Raw genomic sequence first — 15,560 nt, forward strand, 5'->3', positions numbered from 1 at the left:
TGACTGCATCAGGAGGATAGAGCTTGCCTAATGAGACATTGGCCCATTTATTGCAGAACTGAATCTGGCCTATAGTGAACTGTGATGCTCAGAACTAAAATGTTTCTAAAATTTATCTCTGATACTCCCATGCAAAAATATCAATTCAAGAAAACCTAATAGCAGGAGGAATAGTTGGGACTCTGCTGGATCAAGCAATTTCATGAATATCATGAATCTTTCTTCAGGCAAAATTCTACCCCTTTATGCCAAGATGGCTGGGTGAATGTGTCATAGGGCTTCACAGGAGCATATTGCTTGGGATGGCAAAGAGAATTTTTTGTTTCCTGGATACCATGTGTTTATGGTGTCTTGGCACCAGTGGATTGATGTAGCCCTGAGCTTGTGTCTAGATTTCTAGAAATATAAAGTGTCAGAAGACAAAACCATGAGTTACATAACCACATACTGTGCACCACAGGTGCAATACTGAGACTGAATGTAAATGCTCTTCCTAACCTGCTTACCTGTCAAGGTTCCTCTTACCTGCCATCCTGCTCCTACTAGTTTATAACAACACTAAAAATAGCTCAGCTACTTCTCTGATATTTGCATACTTAATAAATCAGTGTAACTACCCGTGTGAGTAAGACAAGCAGGACTTGTGTCCCTTTTTAGAAGCTTAATTATAAATCATTATTCCTTATTATTTGTTTACCTTCAAGGCCCATTCACTGCTCATTTGTTTCCAAACAACAGCCACAGGTGGGTCTTACTGGGTAATTTCTTTGTGTGGAAAGTATCTAACCCTTATTATTCCAGACCATTAGTAAGTTGTGTTATCTACTATGAAGAGGGATAAAGTGAAAACTTAACATAAAAAACCTACAGTTTTACAAAAGGGGCTAGTAAATAAATGGTGTTTTATTTTCCATAACAACATAAAATAGGGCAAAATGCTAATTTTGATTATTTAATTTCTGAAGAAATCATTCTTGCAAAGCTTATCCCAAATAAACATTAACTCCTGGAACAGTTAAGGAGTTTTTTTTTCTTTCTTTCAGAATCTCAAGTTTATTTTCATAATTATTTTTATAAGCAACATTTTAAGACACCTGTCAGGATGACTGATGGGGAGGGGCAGAGGGAAGAAGCCAAGACAAAGTAAACCAACTTCAATATTCTTTTTTATACAATTAATTTTATTCCTAATCCATTGAAGCACGCTGTTGCTCACTTGAGATAAAAACAGAAAGCCAACATCTAGTCAAGCCTAAAAACAAATACATAGTTCATCAGCTAAGTTTTTTATTTGTAGTTATTTAGATTTCTAGAATACTCAAGACAAACACAAGCATTGCGACAGTATTTCTGGAAAATCATTTGAGACCCAGTCAGGTTCACTTTGACTAGTTGCTGTCCATGGGGTGTGACTTGTCTTCTAAGTCACACGGGGCCAGATTCTCAACTGGTGTAAATGGGTGTATCTCTGTTGGAGTCAATGGAGCTACAATGATTTGCACCAACTGAATTTGTTTCTTTTGCGTGATTGGAAAACCAGGACTTCTTAAATGGGTGAATGAAAAATAAAAAATAAACTTCCTGGATGAATTTTCAGATGCATGATCATTTGTGCTAAGATCTGTAAAACTTTCAGAATTAACAATTCATCAATAAAGTGGCAAATCCCAATAAAAATTAATGTGACCCCACTCATAACAATAGAGTGAATTTACCATATTTATTCTTTGTTTGTCAAATGTTTGCAGAACACTTTTATATTATCCATGTGATTATAAATACATTTGTACTTATGCTATGATCTTATCTTAAGTTTGTTTCTGAAGAATACCTAAAATGATAAACAGAAAAGTTTTGATGTGATTTCAGCTGTGTTTCTGAAAGTATGTTATGATAGCAAGGTGCACACTGGTACGTTTTTACAAGTGGATGCCCACATCTAATTTTTATATCTGTATTCTTAATTATAAACAGCAAAAACAAATGCACATAGCTACAATATTTGCTTCAACTTTTGTCTTTCTTGATAGATATAAATAAATGGCATGTTGTCTTAGTTCGACAGCAGCAAAAAGCTACAGTGTGTTAGCTTTGTCATCACCCTGCAGTTACAGAGATAAAGTTGCTGTGGGTTGCATTTCAGGATGCCATGGGCTGCATTAGGCCCCTGTGACACACACTGCATTAGAAAAAGCAGCCACTTTGGGGGATTTGGTCAAAAATATTCTGAGGACATTGAGTTATTGATGAGGTTGAAAAAAAGATTTTGTGAACCATAAGCATTTACGTGTCAAAATATTTCTTATGCTAGTGTGCAGAAAAATGTAACTTGTCATATGAACCTAAGCTAATGTAACTCAGTCAGCTTACAAAATGTGGCTTTCTCTCGAGCACAAACAGGGCCCTGTTCATTGCTGGAGGACTGCTGCAGGCACACATTCTGAAATGTGAAGGACAGATTCAACTTACAACTTTTCACAATATCATTTTATGATACATTTAAATCTCAGCAGCTGAATTTCAGGCCAAAATATATTTAAATTACTGCCACTGTGATGTTTAAATGAAAATATAATATTTGGGTTATCAATTTTGTATTATGAGAAAAGTATCAGAACCCTAACAGAATAAGTTACCTATTTTTTCATTGACCAGTTTCCTTCTGCTTCAAATTTGGATGATTAAATGGAATGAAGCCAACTTGATTGTTAAATAATTTACAAGATGCTGAATCATTTTAAAAAGGCCATTTCACCACTCGTGAATTGAACACTTAGGCATGTTAGATGCTCATATATAGCTTATTAGCTTATTACATTATATCCCCTATGTCCTTCTGAAAACTCAACCCATTTGTCAGTTGGGAGTTTAAGTGACCTTGCATAAAGAAAGAATGGTAATTTTTCAAATGAAATAGTGAGCAGTGACATGTCTTATGGAGGGATTTTGGAAACACATTCTTTTTTATATATATCCTTACCTTAATCTAAGTATGTTTGTCTAAAAAGATAGAGTATGAGAGCTTGATGAGACCAGGATCCAAAGGTAGTCTGAAATAATAATTTTCATTTTATTAGTACATTTGCTGTTGACAGGTTCAGCTTAATACAATTTTGCTTCACTTTATCCCCCTTCCCTCCTTTGACATGCATCATTAAAAATATTGGTGTCCTCTGCATATATATATAGAAAACAGAGAAGAACAAAATTAATCTTTCTAGTTCATAATTTCATCTCATTTAATACTGTTTATTTCAAAAGAGCATTTTAATGAGTGGTGTTTCTTCAGCAGTTTCAAAGAGCCATTGTCAAAGTCACCATGGATAACATTCTTATTACAAAAAGAAAAGGAGTACTTGTGGCACCTTAGAGACTAATCAATTTATTTGAGCATAAGCTTTCGTGACCTACAGCTCACTTCATCAGATGCGTAAAGTGGAAAATACAGTGAGGAGATTAATATACACACAGACCATGAAAAAATTGGTGTTTATCATACATATTGTAAGGAGAGTGATCACTTAAGATGAGCTATTACCAGCAGGAGAGTGGGGTGGGGGGAGAGAAAAGCTTTTGAAGTGATAATCACCACATTTCCAGGAGTAAACAAGAAAGTCTGAGGAACAGTGGGGGGAGGGGGGGAAGGAGGGGAGGAATAAACAAGAGGAAATAGTTTTACTTTGTATAATGACTCAACCACTCCCAGTCTCTATTCAAGCCTAAGTTAACTGTATCCAATTTGCAAATTAATTTCAATTCAGCAGTCTCTCGTTGGAGTCTGTTTTCAAAGTTTTTTTTATTTAGATTTCTGATCTAAAAGTGACTCTTCTTCAACAAAAAAACTTCGAAAACAGACTCCAACGAGAGACTGCTGAATTGGAACTAATTTGCAAATTGGATACAATTAACTTAGGCTTGAATAGAGACTGGGAGTGGTTGAGTCATCATACAAAGTAAAGCTATTTCCCCTTGTTTATTCCTCCCCCCCTCCACTGTTTCCTCAGACATTCTTGTTAACTCCTGGAAATGTGCTGGAAATGGCCCACCTTGATTATCACTTCAAAAGGTTTTCTCTCCCCCCACCCCACTCTCCTGGTGGTAATAGCTCACCTTAAGTGATCACTCTCCTTACAATATGTATGATAAACACCCATTATATTCTGTTCTATATAGGTCCTTATACTCCTTTCCCCATCAGAGGATCTGATTGCTTTCCAGTCATGTATTCAGTGATATGACTGACATCTGTCACATGTGGTTCACTTCCGTGCTACTCACAGTTGTGAGGTGTTTTGTTTTTGTCGGGTTTCTTCTGTAATATGCACATGCTTCTATTTGTTTATATTAGAGAAGGCAAAACTGAAGAAGTGCATCTTGTACTTGCCACCGAAGGTTTTGGCGATCCTTAATTACTGTAGGAGTTTTTTCTGCAGTCGTGGACTGGCCTTCAAGCAAGTTCTGTCTCCTGCACTGATGATCTGTAACCTTATGGTATACAGCTCAGTTTTGCCTAAGGAGCGGAGTTATCAACCATAGTCCTCATCTCGGAGCTTTAGAGGATCATAGATCATAGAATATCAGGGTTGGAAGGGACCTCAGGAGGTCATCTAGTCCAACCCCCTGCTCAAAGCAGGACCAATCCCCAATTTTTGCCCCAGATCCCTAAATGGCCCCCTCAAGGATTGAACTCACAACCCTGGGTTTAGCAGGCCAATGCTCAAACCACTGAGCTATCCCTCTCCCCCTTTTAGATAATCTGGACCCAGACCATAGAGCTCCTTAAAGATAAGGACTTAGACCTTGAACTTTACTTGATATTCTGTGGGAAGCCAGTGTACGGAAGAGAGGACAGGTTTGTTGTGGTCTTAGAAAGCATGACTGCATGTGGTTGCATAGGACCTGAGAGAGGACTGATGTTTATGTGATTCTACAAGTTAGATTTCTAAAGTTTATTTTCCCATGATTACTCTTTGAATGCATCTCTCCACGGACTTAAGCTATTTTAACACATTCCCCAGGACCTTTGTCACCTCTCTTAGGTAGGACAGAAGTATCTTATAGTAGACAGGTTTCAGAGTAGCAGCTGTGTTAGTCTGTATCCGCAAAAAGAAAAGGAGGATTTGTGGCACCTTACAGACTAACTAATTTATTTGAGCATAAGCTTTCGTTCCCCCGCCCCCACCGCTTTCCTCATATAATAATAGCTCAACTTACCTGATTTCTCTCGTTACAGTCTGTATGGTAACACCCATTGTTTCATGTTCTCTGTGTATATAAATCTCCCCACTGTATTTTCCACTGAATGCATCCAATGAAGTGAGCTGTAGCTCACAAAAACGTATGCTCAAATAAATTGGTTAGTCTCTAAGGTGCCACAAGTACTCCTTTTCTTTTTATAGTAACCTAAGATAAACTGACCCCTACTCCCAGAAGCAGCAGCTAATGAAACATTTTTTTGGCTAGAGCCCTAAATGCTTTAGAAAGTGTTAATGGATGCCAAATTGCTCTTCACAATGAATATATTATGGATAAAGATTTACTGTTATATTTTCATGTTAAGTGTACTGGGGTGGTTTCTTAACAGTACATTTGTTTGGAGCATGGACATTTCATAGATCATGGTCTAACAACATGTTAAGGGTAACTAAAGTTAAGTACCTAAATAAGTGGTTTTAGATTCGGATGTGCTGAGCACCCAGCACTCCCACTGGTATCAAAGGGAATTCTGGGAGCTCAACATAACTGAACATAAGGCCACTTGTTTAGGTGCCTGATTCTGATCTAGATGCCTAACTTTTGATATCCTGCTTTAAAGTGTTTAGCTGAAATTTTCAAAGGAGCATAAGGGAGTGAAGCACCAAAAATTTCATTGAAATTCAATGAGATTTAGGTACACAAGGCCTTGTACACAAGGCCTTTACACAGTTTAACTAAAGTTGTGATTTTAAATTGATTTAATAAAGTTGGTGCAAAAAGCTGTGTGGACAATCTTATTTCAGTTTAAATTAGGTTTGATTTAACAATCAGCTAGAGCTAACTGAAATAAACCACTCTTAGTCTGAAATAAGAGTATTCAGACAGGGATTTTCATTGGTTTATCTAAACTCTTTCACAAACTGATAAAAGTGCAACTTTTTCATTTAGACAAGGTCTTATGCACCTTCGGAAAATCCCAAACACTGGCATTTATTCACAGCAGAGATCCAAATTTGGCTCCCTTGTGAAACGTGGTGCTTACCTGGAGCATGACATTCCAGAGAATATTATTAAATTCATATTTCTGTATGAACCTTGCAAATTGCTCTTCAGCTAGATTCCCTGAAAATCATTAGGGAAAGGTGATGAATCATCTTTCAATAGCTGTTTGCATTTATAATGAATACTGCTCCTTTGGTTTTTACCTACCCATTTCTCCATTCCAGTTCTGGAGAGTTCAGGGGCACAAAGCATTTATTTACATCTCTAATAATCTACATTAATATTTAGCCATCTTTTCTGTTTTTCTTTTCTTTTTTCCATGAGTGAGTTGTACATTAGCAATCTAAAATATTCCAATGCTCTCTCCCTGGAGATTCAGAGAAAGCAGATTAAAAAGGGAACAGCTGTCCCCCTACCTCCATTTATTTCTCAATATCAGAATGAAAATAGCATGGCAAGAGCTTCAATTTTAAGCATTTAATTTTTCACCGCCATCTTTTATTACTTTATTAAATCTAAATTAAATACTTATTTGGGACACTTAATTTAAAGTGTTATCCTTTTATTTACTTTAATTGAGTTCCCAGATGCCAAATTGAATTGGTATTCAAGGCCTTTTCTTTGGCAGAATGCCACACAATAGTCTGAACTTTTTTTTTTTTTTTAAATGATGGCTTGGTTTTATTTCTATATCACAGTAACAATAACTTTCCCCTTACCTTTTAAGGTGAAACTGTCATTATTTAATCAATATATTTATATGACCAGTATAGACAGTGGGCCAAATTCATCCTTGGTGAGATCCCTTTGAAGTCATAGATGACACCAACAATTAACTTGGTTTATTGTTCTAATGAAACTATTTTGATTTAAGAATATAGGAAGGACATTTCTAATAGAAATTTTAAAGAAATTTGTCCTAGACTATGCCTTTAGTTTAGATGTCTCCAAACTGTAACTGCATGCCTCCTAATTAAGAGAAGTGAGTTTATGTATTGTGCAGACCACAATACAATTTCTCACCCAGCATGAAATAAGTCTTATGTTGGATTATTTAACCTTATTAGTGTTCCATTCATTAAAATAAAGACTGCTTGCTTGGCTGCCAAACTACAGAAGCTCCATGGAACCCTTTGCTTGATTCTTAAACTCAGGCAATTACTTCTACTGAAGGAATAATCAGATTCTGCTTTCCCAGCAGTGTACGCAACCTCTCTGCATTCCCATTCAAGTGTCATTTTATTCTGAATAACTTTTTTTCTCTACATGAACATTGATATAAACAGGCACGGAACAGTGTTGCTTTACTGTGTCAGATACACTAGTCTTACTAATGCATGAACTGTTTGGAAATAATATACGTATCTTGAAACAGAGTACTACATATGTACCCCTAGTATGATCTTAGTAGCAGATATTGCCACTTACTATTCATTTTGGTCTTGACTCCCTACTGCCAGATCTGGTGTATTCTTTTACACTTATGCAAAGAGAGTGTATTGCAATACTTTTTGGATTAGGGACTATTTTACACCTAGTTTGGACATCTTAGATTCATAGATTTCAAGGCTAGAAAGGACCACTGTGATCATCTTCTCTGAACTCCTGTATCACATTGGCCACAGAACCTCCCCAAAATAATACTTAGAGCGAATCTTTTAGAAAAACATCCAGTCTTGATTTTAAAATTGTCAGTGAAGGAGATTCCACTACCACCACCATCCACGTTGTCCCAATGGTTAATTACTCTGTTTAAAAACTACAGCTTATTTCCAGCCTGCATTTGTCTACCTTCAACTTTCAATCATTAGATAATGTTATACCTTTCTCTAATAGACTGAAGAACCCATTATTAAATATGTGGTTCCCGCATAGGTCCTTACAGACTGTAGTCAAATCACCCCTTAAACTTTTCTTTGTTAAGCTAAATAGTTTGGGCTCCTTGAATCTACCACTCACTACAAGCATATTTTCTAATCCTTTAGTCATTCTCATGGCTCGTCTCTGAATCCTCTACAATTTATCAAATACTTCTGGAATTATGGACACCAGAGCTGGACACCGTATTCCAACAGCAGTTGCACCAGAGTCAAATACAGAGGTAAAATAACCTCTTTTCTCCTACTTGAGATTCCCCAGTTTATTCATCTAAGTACTGCATTAGCTCTTTTGGCTTTTGCCTTGCACTGGCAGCTCATGTTCAGCTGATTATTCACCATGACCCTCAAAACTTGCTAAGAATGCCTGCTTTGCAATATAGAGTCCCTCATCATGTAAGTATGTCCCACATTCTTATTTCCCAAATGTATACATTTACATTTGGCTGTATTAAAACCATATTGTTAGCTTGTGCCCATTTTACCAAGCAAACCATATTGCTGTGAGTCAGTGATGACCTGACCTCTTCATTACTTAACACTACGCTATTTTTGTGTCATCTGCAAACTTTATAAGTGATGATTTTATGTTTTCTTCCAGGTCATAAATAAAAAATGTTAAATACCATAAGGCCAAAGACCGATCCCTGCAGACCCCGCTAGAAACACATCCATTTAATGATGAGTCCCCATTTTAAATTATATTTTGAGATCTATCGGTGAGCCTGATTTTAATCCATTTAATCTGTGCCATGCTAATTTTAATTCTTTCTAGTTTTTTAATCAAAATGTCATGTGATAGCAAGTCAAACGTTGTACAAAAATCCAAGTATATTACATCAACACTATTACTTTTATTAACCAAACTAGTAATCTTGTCAAAAAAAATATCAAGTTCATTTGACAGGCTCTATTTTCTATGTTGATTGACATTAATTATACTACGCTCTTTTAAATCTTTATTAATCAAATCCCTTATCAACCACTGCATTATCTTGCCCAGGATCAATGCCAGACGGACAGGCCTATAATTATCAGGGTTATCCCATTTACCCTTTTTTTAAAAATGGCACAATATTAGCTTTCTTCCAGTCTTTCAGAACTTCCCCAGTGCTCTGAGACTTATGGACACCCAGCATTAATGGTCCAGCAAAATCTTTTAAAACTCTTTGATGCAATTTCTCCAGATTTAAAAAAAATAATTTTGGTAGGTGCTTTTTAAGATCCTTCTGAGACATTAATGGAATGAAAATAGTATCATCATATGATATGATTTCATCATGTGTCTATTCTCCAAAATATAGGAAGAAAACTATTTATTGAACACTTCTACCTTTTCTGCATTATTATAAATACTTCTCACATTTCCATCTAGTAATGGATCAATACCATTGGTGGGATTCTTTTTTTCCCTAATATATTTATAAAAATGCCCTACATATAGTCTTGAACTCTATTGGCCATAGGTTCTCCTTGTGTGCCACTGCTTCCCATATCAATTTTCTACAATTTCTAGGTTCTGATACTCTTAGTGAAAAGTATCATTACTGTTTCATTTCTTTCCACTTTTCCTGAAGATAGTTAATGAAGATGTTTTGTAAGATTAATACAGATCATTGCAGCACCTCTTTATGTTCCTCCCTCCAACTCAGTACTTTGTTTTTTATCATCACTCTTTATTTGCAATCCCTTAGTCATTCTTCAGTCCAAAGAATAGTGTTCAACAGAGAATCAAGCTCAAATACCCAGAATCAAGATTCCACAGCCATAATGCTAAGGTATTAAGGTGGGTGGGCAGGCAAAAGGAACTGTATGAATAGTTCCATCAGCCCGAATTCAGGGATTGGTATCACCCTCTAAAATGAGGAGAGGAGAACCAAAAGAAACCCTGAGCCTCCCATACATAGACCATGGACTCAAGAAGTGGGATAGCCATGTTTGTCTAAGCTCAATAAGGAGAAAAGAATGCTAGAGGATATCCATTCCCCTGCCAACTCCAGCAAATCTCCACTCTGGTGAACAGGCTGAGGATTTAAATTCACTTGTAATGCAATGGAATTTATGGTGGTACTGAGAGAAGAAGGTTATTTTTTTTCTGGAAAAATAAGAACAACTTTTAAAAAGTTATGTATGGATTGGGTCCCTTCTTTTAGGTCTCCATATGTTGATGCAATGTTTCAAATTGAAAGAAAACAAATACTCTATCTGGAAACTGCTGTATTTGTTGATTAAAAAAAATCTCTGTAGCAGGCTAATTTATGAGGAATTATGAGGAATCAAGATTGTATGTGTTGTTGTCTAAAGTAAGGCCCAGTGCTGTAATTCATTGCATGCATGTAAACTTATGCACCCATGCAGAACCACTTGACTTCAGTGAAGTTTTGTGTGGATGCAGCAGTCTCTCCACATGCAACAGTCTACAGAATCACAGCAAAAATCCGTAGACCTTATCTATCAATGAATTCCGCAATATGGGATACTTGGTACACAGAGCATTCTTCATAGGTACCACTGAGCATACAAAGACAGTTTCCAATACCTTTACTCACAATGATTAGCCCCTTATTCCATGAGAAAACCCATTGAATCTGTCTGTGTGCTAATTGCAAAAGCCTTTATTATGTTTGTGTCCACTTAATCATGTGATTAATATCCTTGACTTCAATGGGACTACCCACATAAATATATGTTCGCTTATGTACAGTGTAATCATCTGGATTTCACAAAATACAGCAGCCTTTGGTGTTTGTACTATACTTAAACTTAGATTTTTTTGCAAATATTTGTACATCAAATCTAAATCACCTTTACTGTTTTAGAAAGGAAGAAATGGCTAAAATAATAACGCTGATTTTAATAGTTATATATAAGCCTCAGAGCATCAACATCTATAAATAAAATGTGAAATGATCTCAGCCTAATTGTTCATTTCAGCAACAAACCTGATTTGCTCAAATTCACAAAACAATCCACTGTGAATCCTTAACATATTTATCCACCCTGCTTTAGTGCTCTGATACACTCTTTCTTGTCCTCTCAGATTTGGTTTTACCAAAGGATTAAAAGCCATAATAATATCTTGGGTTTCTCAAATATGAAGGTCAGATAAAGGAGAATGAGAAAGAATATGTAGCAGATAAGATGATATTCCGTGCTTCCACTTCAGATGACATCCCCTTGAGAAAAAAAAAAAAAAGTATTATTTATATGGGGTTAAAGTCGGGGTGGGCAAACTTTTTGGCCCAAGGGCCACATCCTACTTGTGAAACGGTATAGAGGGCCAGGTAGGGAAGGGTGTGCCGCCCCAAACAGCCTGGCCCCTGCCCCCTATCTGCCCCCTCCCACTTCCCGCCCCCTGACTGCCCCCCTCAGAACTCCGACCCATCCAAACCCCCCTGCTCCTTGTCCCCTGACCGTCCAATTCTGGGACCCCACCCCCATCCAACCGCCCCCCAGGACCTCACCCCCTGTCCAACCTCCCCGTTCCCTGTCCCCTGAGTGCTCCGTCCCCTATCCACACCCCCGCCCCCTGACAGGCCCCCCGGGATCCCATACCTATCCAACCCCTCCTGCTCCCTGTCCCCCCTGACCCCTTGGGACCCCATCCCTATCCAACCTCACCTGCTCCCTGTTTTCCCTGCCCCCCCAAACCTCCAACCCATCCAACTGCCCCCGACTGCCCACTGGGACCTCCTGCCCTTTATCCCTCCCCCCTCACCCTTACCTTTGCCCTTACCCTGGCACTCCGAGCGGCAGGACAGGCTTATTTCAAAGCCTGGAAGGTGGGCAGGCACAAGACATGCTGCTGCGTCGCTGCAGGGGAGGGAGGACAGCAGGGGAGGGGCCGGATGTGGCCTGTGGGCCATAGTTTGCCCACCCCGGGTTAAAGGCTTATATATATGCAACAGGTAAATAAAACTCAAGGGAATATGTCCATTCATAATAGAAACATATGATAGTTGTGTTTTTCACTCACAAATAACAAACAGTCATTTATCTCAAGAGACTTTGACTTAAATCCTATCTTGGGTGGAAAATATAAATATGTCTGGTCCCATTTTTAGGTCTTAATCAATATTGATCTATGTGATTGTTACACCCATAAAACATGGATGTGATTTACAGTTATCAATAATGTTACATATAACAATTGTTTATAGGACTGAACCTTGTCATACAGAAAAGGAAAGCTGGTTTCTATGCTTCCAAGAGGATGAGTTATCAGATCAAAAAATGGCTAACTTCTATGAACCATTAAATGCTGGTGAATTTGTGACACATGGACATTCTTGTGACCTGGTGTCAAAGTTCCTCCCCCACTCTGAACTCTAGGGTACAGATGTGGGGACCTGCATGAAAACCTCCTAAGCTTACTTTTACCAGCTTAGGTTAAAATTTCCCCAAGGTACAAATTAATGTTATCCTTTGTCCTTGGAATAACCACTGCCACCACCAAACTCTAACTGGGTTTACTGGGAAATGTAGCTTGGACATGTCTTTCCCCGCAAAATCCTCCCAACCCTTGCACCCCACTTCCTGGGGAAGGTTTGGTAAAAATCCTCACCAATGTGCATAGATGTCCACAGACCCAAACCCTTGGATCTTAGAACAATGAAAAAAGCATTCAGTTGTCTTACAAGAAGACGTTTAATAGAAGTAAAGGAATCACCTCTGTAAAATCAGGATGGTAGGTACCTTACAGGGTAATTAGATTCAAAACAGAGAATCCCTCTAGGCACAACCTTAAGTTACAAAAAAGACACACAGACAGAAATAGTCATTCTATTCAGCACAATTCTTTTCTCAGCCATTTAAAGAAATCATAATCTAACACATACCTAGCTAGATTACTTACTAAAATTCTAAGACTCCATTCCTGTTCTATCCCCGGCAAAGCAGCATACCAACAGACACAGACCCTTTTGTTTCTCTCCCTCCTCCCAGCTTTTGAAAGTATCTTGTCTCCTCATTGGTCATTTTGGTCAGGTGCCAGTGAGGTTACCTTTAGCTTCTTAACCCTTTACAGGTGAGAGGATTTTTTCCTCTGGCCAGGAGGGATTTTAAAGGGGTTTACCCTTTCCTTTACATTTATGACACCTGGTTTATGCTAAAATTAGGTACTGATAAGTTTAGACTCTTTCATTATGTGACGTTTGATATGATGCAGTAGTCTAACCAACCAAGTTTTGTAATAAAATCTAACAGGTTTTTTATGTTATGAAGTGGACTTGCCAGAATCAGCTTTTTCATACAATCTTGATAATTCTGCTCTGCTGCACTTATAGAAATGAGGTCCATGGGGACTGGAAGGGAAAATTTAAAACAAAGTCAAGATATTCAGTAGAGACTAGAGATTTTGGGAAATGCATTAACATCTACAGTATAAAGAAAAAAAGACTAATTTTTGGAAACTGTACAGAAACTTAAAAGCTATTTAAAGCATTCTAGGAAGAGATCCATTGAAATGATGAGATGCAGCTAGAGGCAGTTTGGTTGCTAGGAGACCATAGCCATGAAATCTCCTGATGTGTTTTTATATGAAATAAAAATGCCAATTGATAAACAGACAATGAATAAAGTTTCCTGTTATATCAGAGATTAACTGAAACATTGAATGTATGTGTTGAAAAGCCAATGTGAAATGAAAGTCTTTGAGGCAAATCTAACCAAAAGTGTGCCTTAGAAACTGAGTGGCCACAGAGGCTATTCAAACTGCTTGATGGGAAGTACACAGACACCCAGCTCAGAAATAAGTACACATGATTTCAGCACAATAATCAAATAAGATTATGCGAGAGAATAAACACGTTCTGATACTGAATTTCAAGATGTATACAGTGATTTCATTGTGCTCGTGTTGAACCAAGTTAAAAGAACAAGGGCCTGATCCAAAGCCCATGAAAGTCAATGGAAAGACTCAAATTGACTAACGGGTTTGAGATCAGACCCAAAGGACTGAAGTGAGTTAATGTGACAGAATTAATTTTAAAAGCTCACACAATTATCAAAGAATGTTAAGACAAAAGAAAAGAAAACTTCAGAATAGACCTTTTCTGGAAAGAAATAAAGTTGTTGATGGAGAAATTTCAACCTGAGAAAGAAAAACAGAGGTAATGAAATTTGCATCACTCTGAGGAAAGGCAGGGGGTCCCCACAGAAGCTTTAGAAAAGCTGCAGAACTGGGGTTGGCAACAAGAAGACTCTCCAGAAAAGGGTGAACTGCTATAATTCTGAAAGTAGAACCCATATGTCTCAAGACCTTTTACATATGAAGAATTACAATATTGGTTCTGTGAACAAATCTTTCAAGTACTGCTGTGCAGTTACAAATATGAAAACACAAAAGAGATGCCTTGTTTTCTCTTTGGAGTATGAAAAGTTGATGTATCAAGCACAATTAGTATTCTGATTGCCCCACATTACATCTTTATATAAAGTGAAGATGGTATGATGATTGGTCCACATGAGCTTTTCAAAAAGGTAAATAGTCAATAGTCTGAGAAAATGTAGCTTAATGACTTAAACACACATTGTAAATAAGAAGCGGCCAGCATTATCTCCCATAAATGTAAACAAACTTGTTTGTCTTAGTGATTGGCTGAATAAGAAGTAGGACTGAGTGGACTTGTAGGCTCTAAAGTTTTACATTGTTTTGGTTTTGAGTGTAGTTATGTAACAAAAAAATCTACATTTGAAAGCTGCACTTTCGCGATAAAGAGATCGCACTACAGTACGTGTATGAGGTGAATTGAAAAATACTATTTATTTTGATTTTTACAGTGCAAATATTTTAATAAAAATAATAATATAAAGTGAGCACTGTACAGTTTGTATTCTGTGTGGTAATTGAAAACAATATATTTGAAAATGTAGAAAAACATCCAAAATATTTAATACATTTCAATTGTTATTCTATTGCTTAGCACTGCAATTAAAATTTCAACTAATCATGATTAATTTTTAAATCACATTTTTTTTAGTTAATTATGTGAGTTAACTGATTAATCAACAGCCCTAATTACACTAACAAGTTTTACCTTACCTGTCTAGCAATATTTTTTTTCAAGAGCAGAGACTCAATGGGTTCTGCTCTATTCCCAGCACTTTTGAAAAACAGGCTGTTGATTAGGACACATGGGTGAACGAACGGCAAACACAGGGATGGATATAAGTGACAAACTACAACTTTGTTAACTTAACATGGTGTGGAGGTACTGTCTGCCATCCCCTCCCACATACCATACCATTTGATTTCAGTGTGGGATTTTAGCACTTCTGTCATGTAACCAACAATTTGATGCAGACCCTCTTTTGCCTAACTCCTAGGACTTCAGCTCACTTCTGAATCCTCTCATCTTCCCCTCTGTCAGAGGGTACTAATGGAGATCTCAATCTGCAAAGACTTCATATCTCCCTTTCTACTTACAGACAAAAGATCCACCAGCCATATTCTGGGTCTCATTTAACCCTTTTAACCTTTGTCCA

At 37.4% G+C, this 15,560-nt stretch overlaps 1 long non-coding RNA gene across 1 annotated transcript; it reads right to left on the minus strand.

Moving 5' to 3' along the window:
* Positions 1 to 1,218: 1,218 nt before the first annotated feature.
* Positions 1,219 to 13,129, minus strand: LOC142069776 (uncharacterized). Its single transcript, XR_012665736.1, has 4 exons — positions 12,931 to 13,129; positions 11,018 to 11,251; positions 2,981 to 3,050; positions 1,219 to 2,440 (listed from the first exon to the last, which is right to left on the minus strand). It is a non-coding gene; the product is annotated as an uncharacterized LOC142069776 (long non-coding RNA).
* Between the last annotated feature and the right edge of the window lie 2,431 nt (positions 13,130 to 15,560).

Source organism: Caretta caretta, chromosome 1 (genome assembly GCF_965140235.1).
Source record: "Caretta caretta isolate rCarCar2 chromosome 1, rCarCar1.hap1, whole genome shotgun sequence".
NCBI classification, from domain to species: Eukaryota; Metazoa; Chordata; order Testudines; family Cheloniidae; genus Caretta; species Caretta caretta.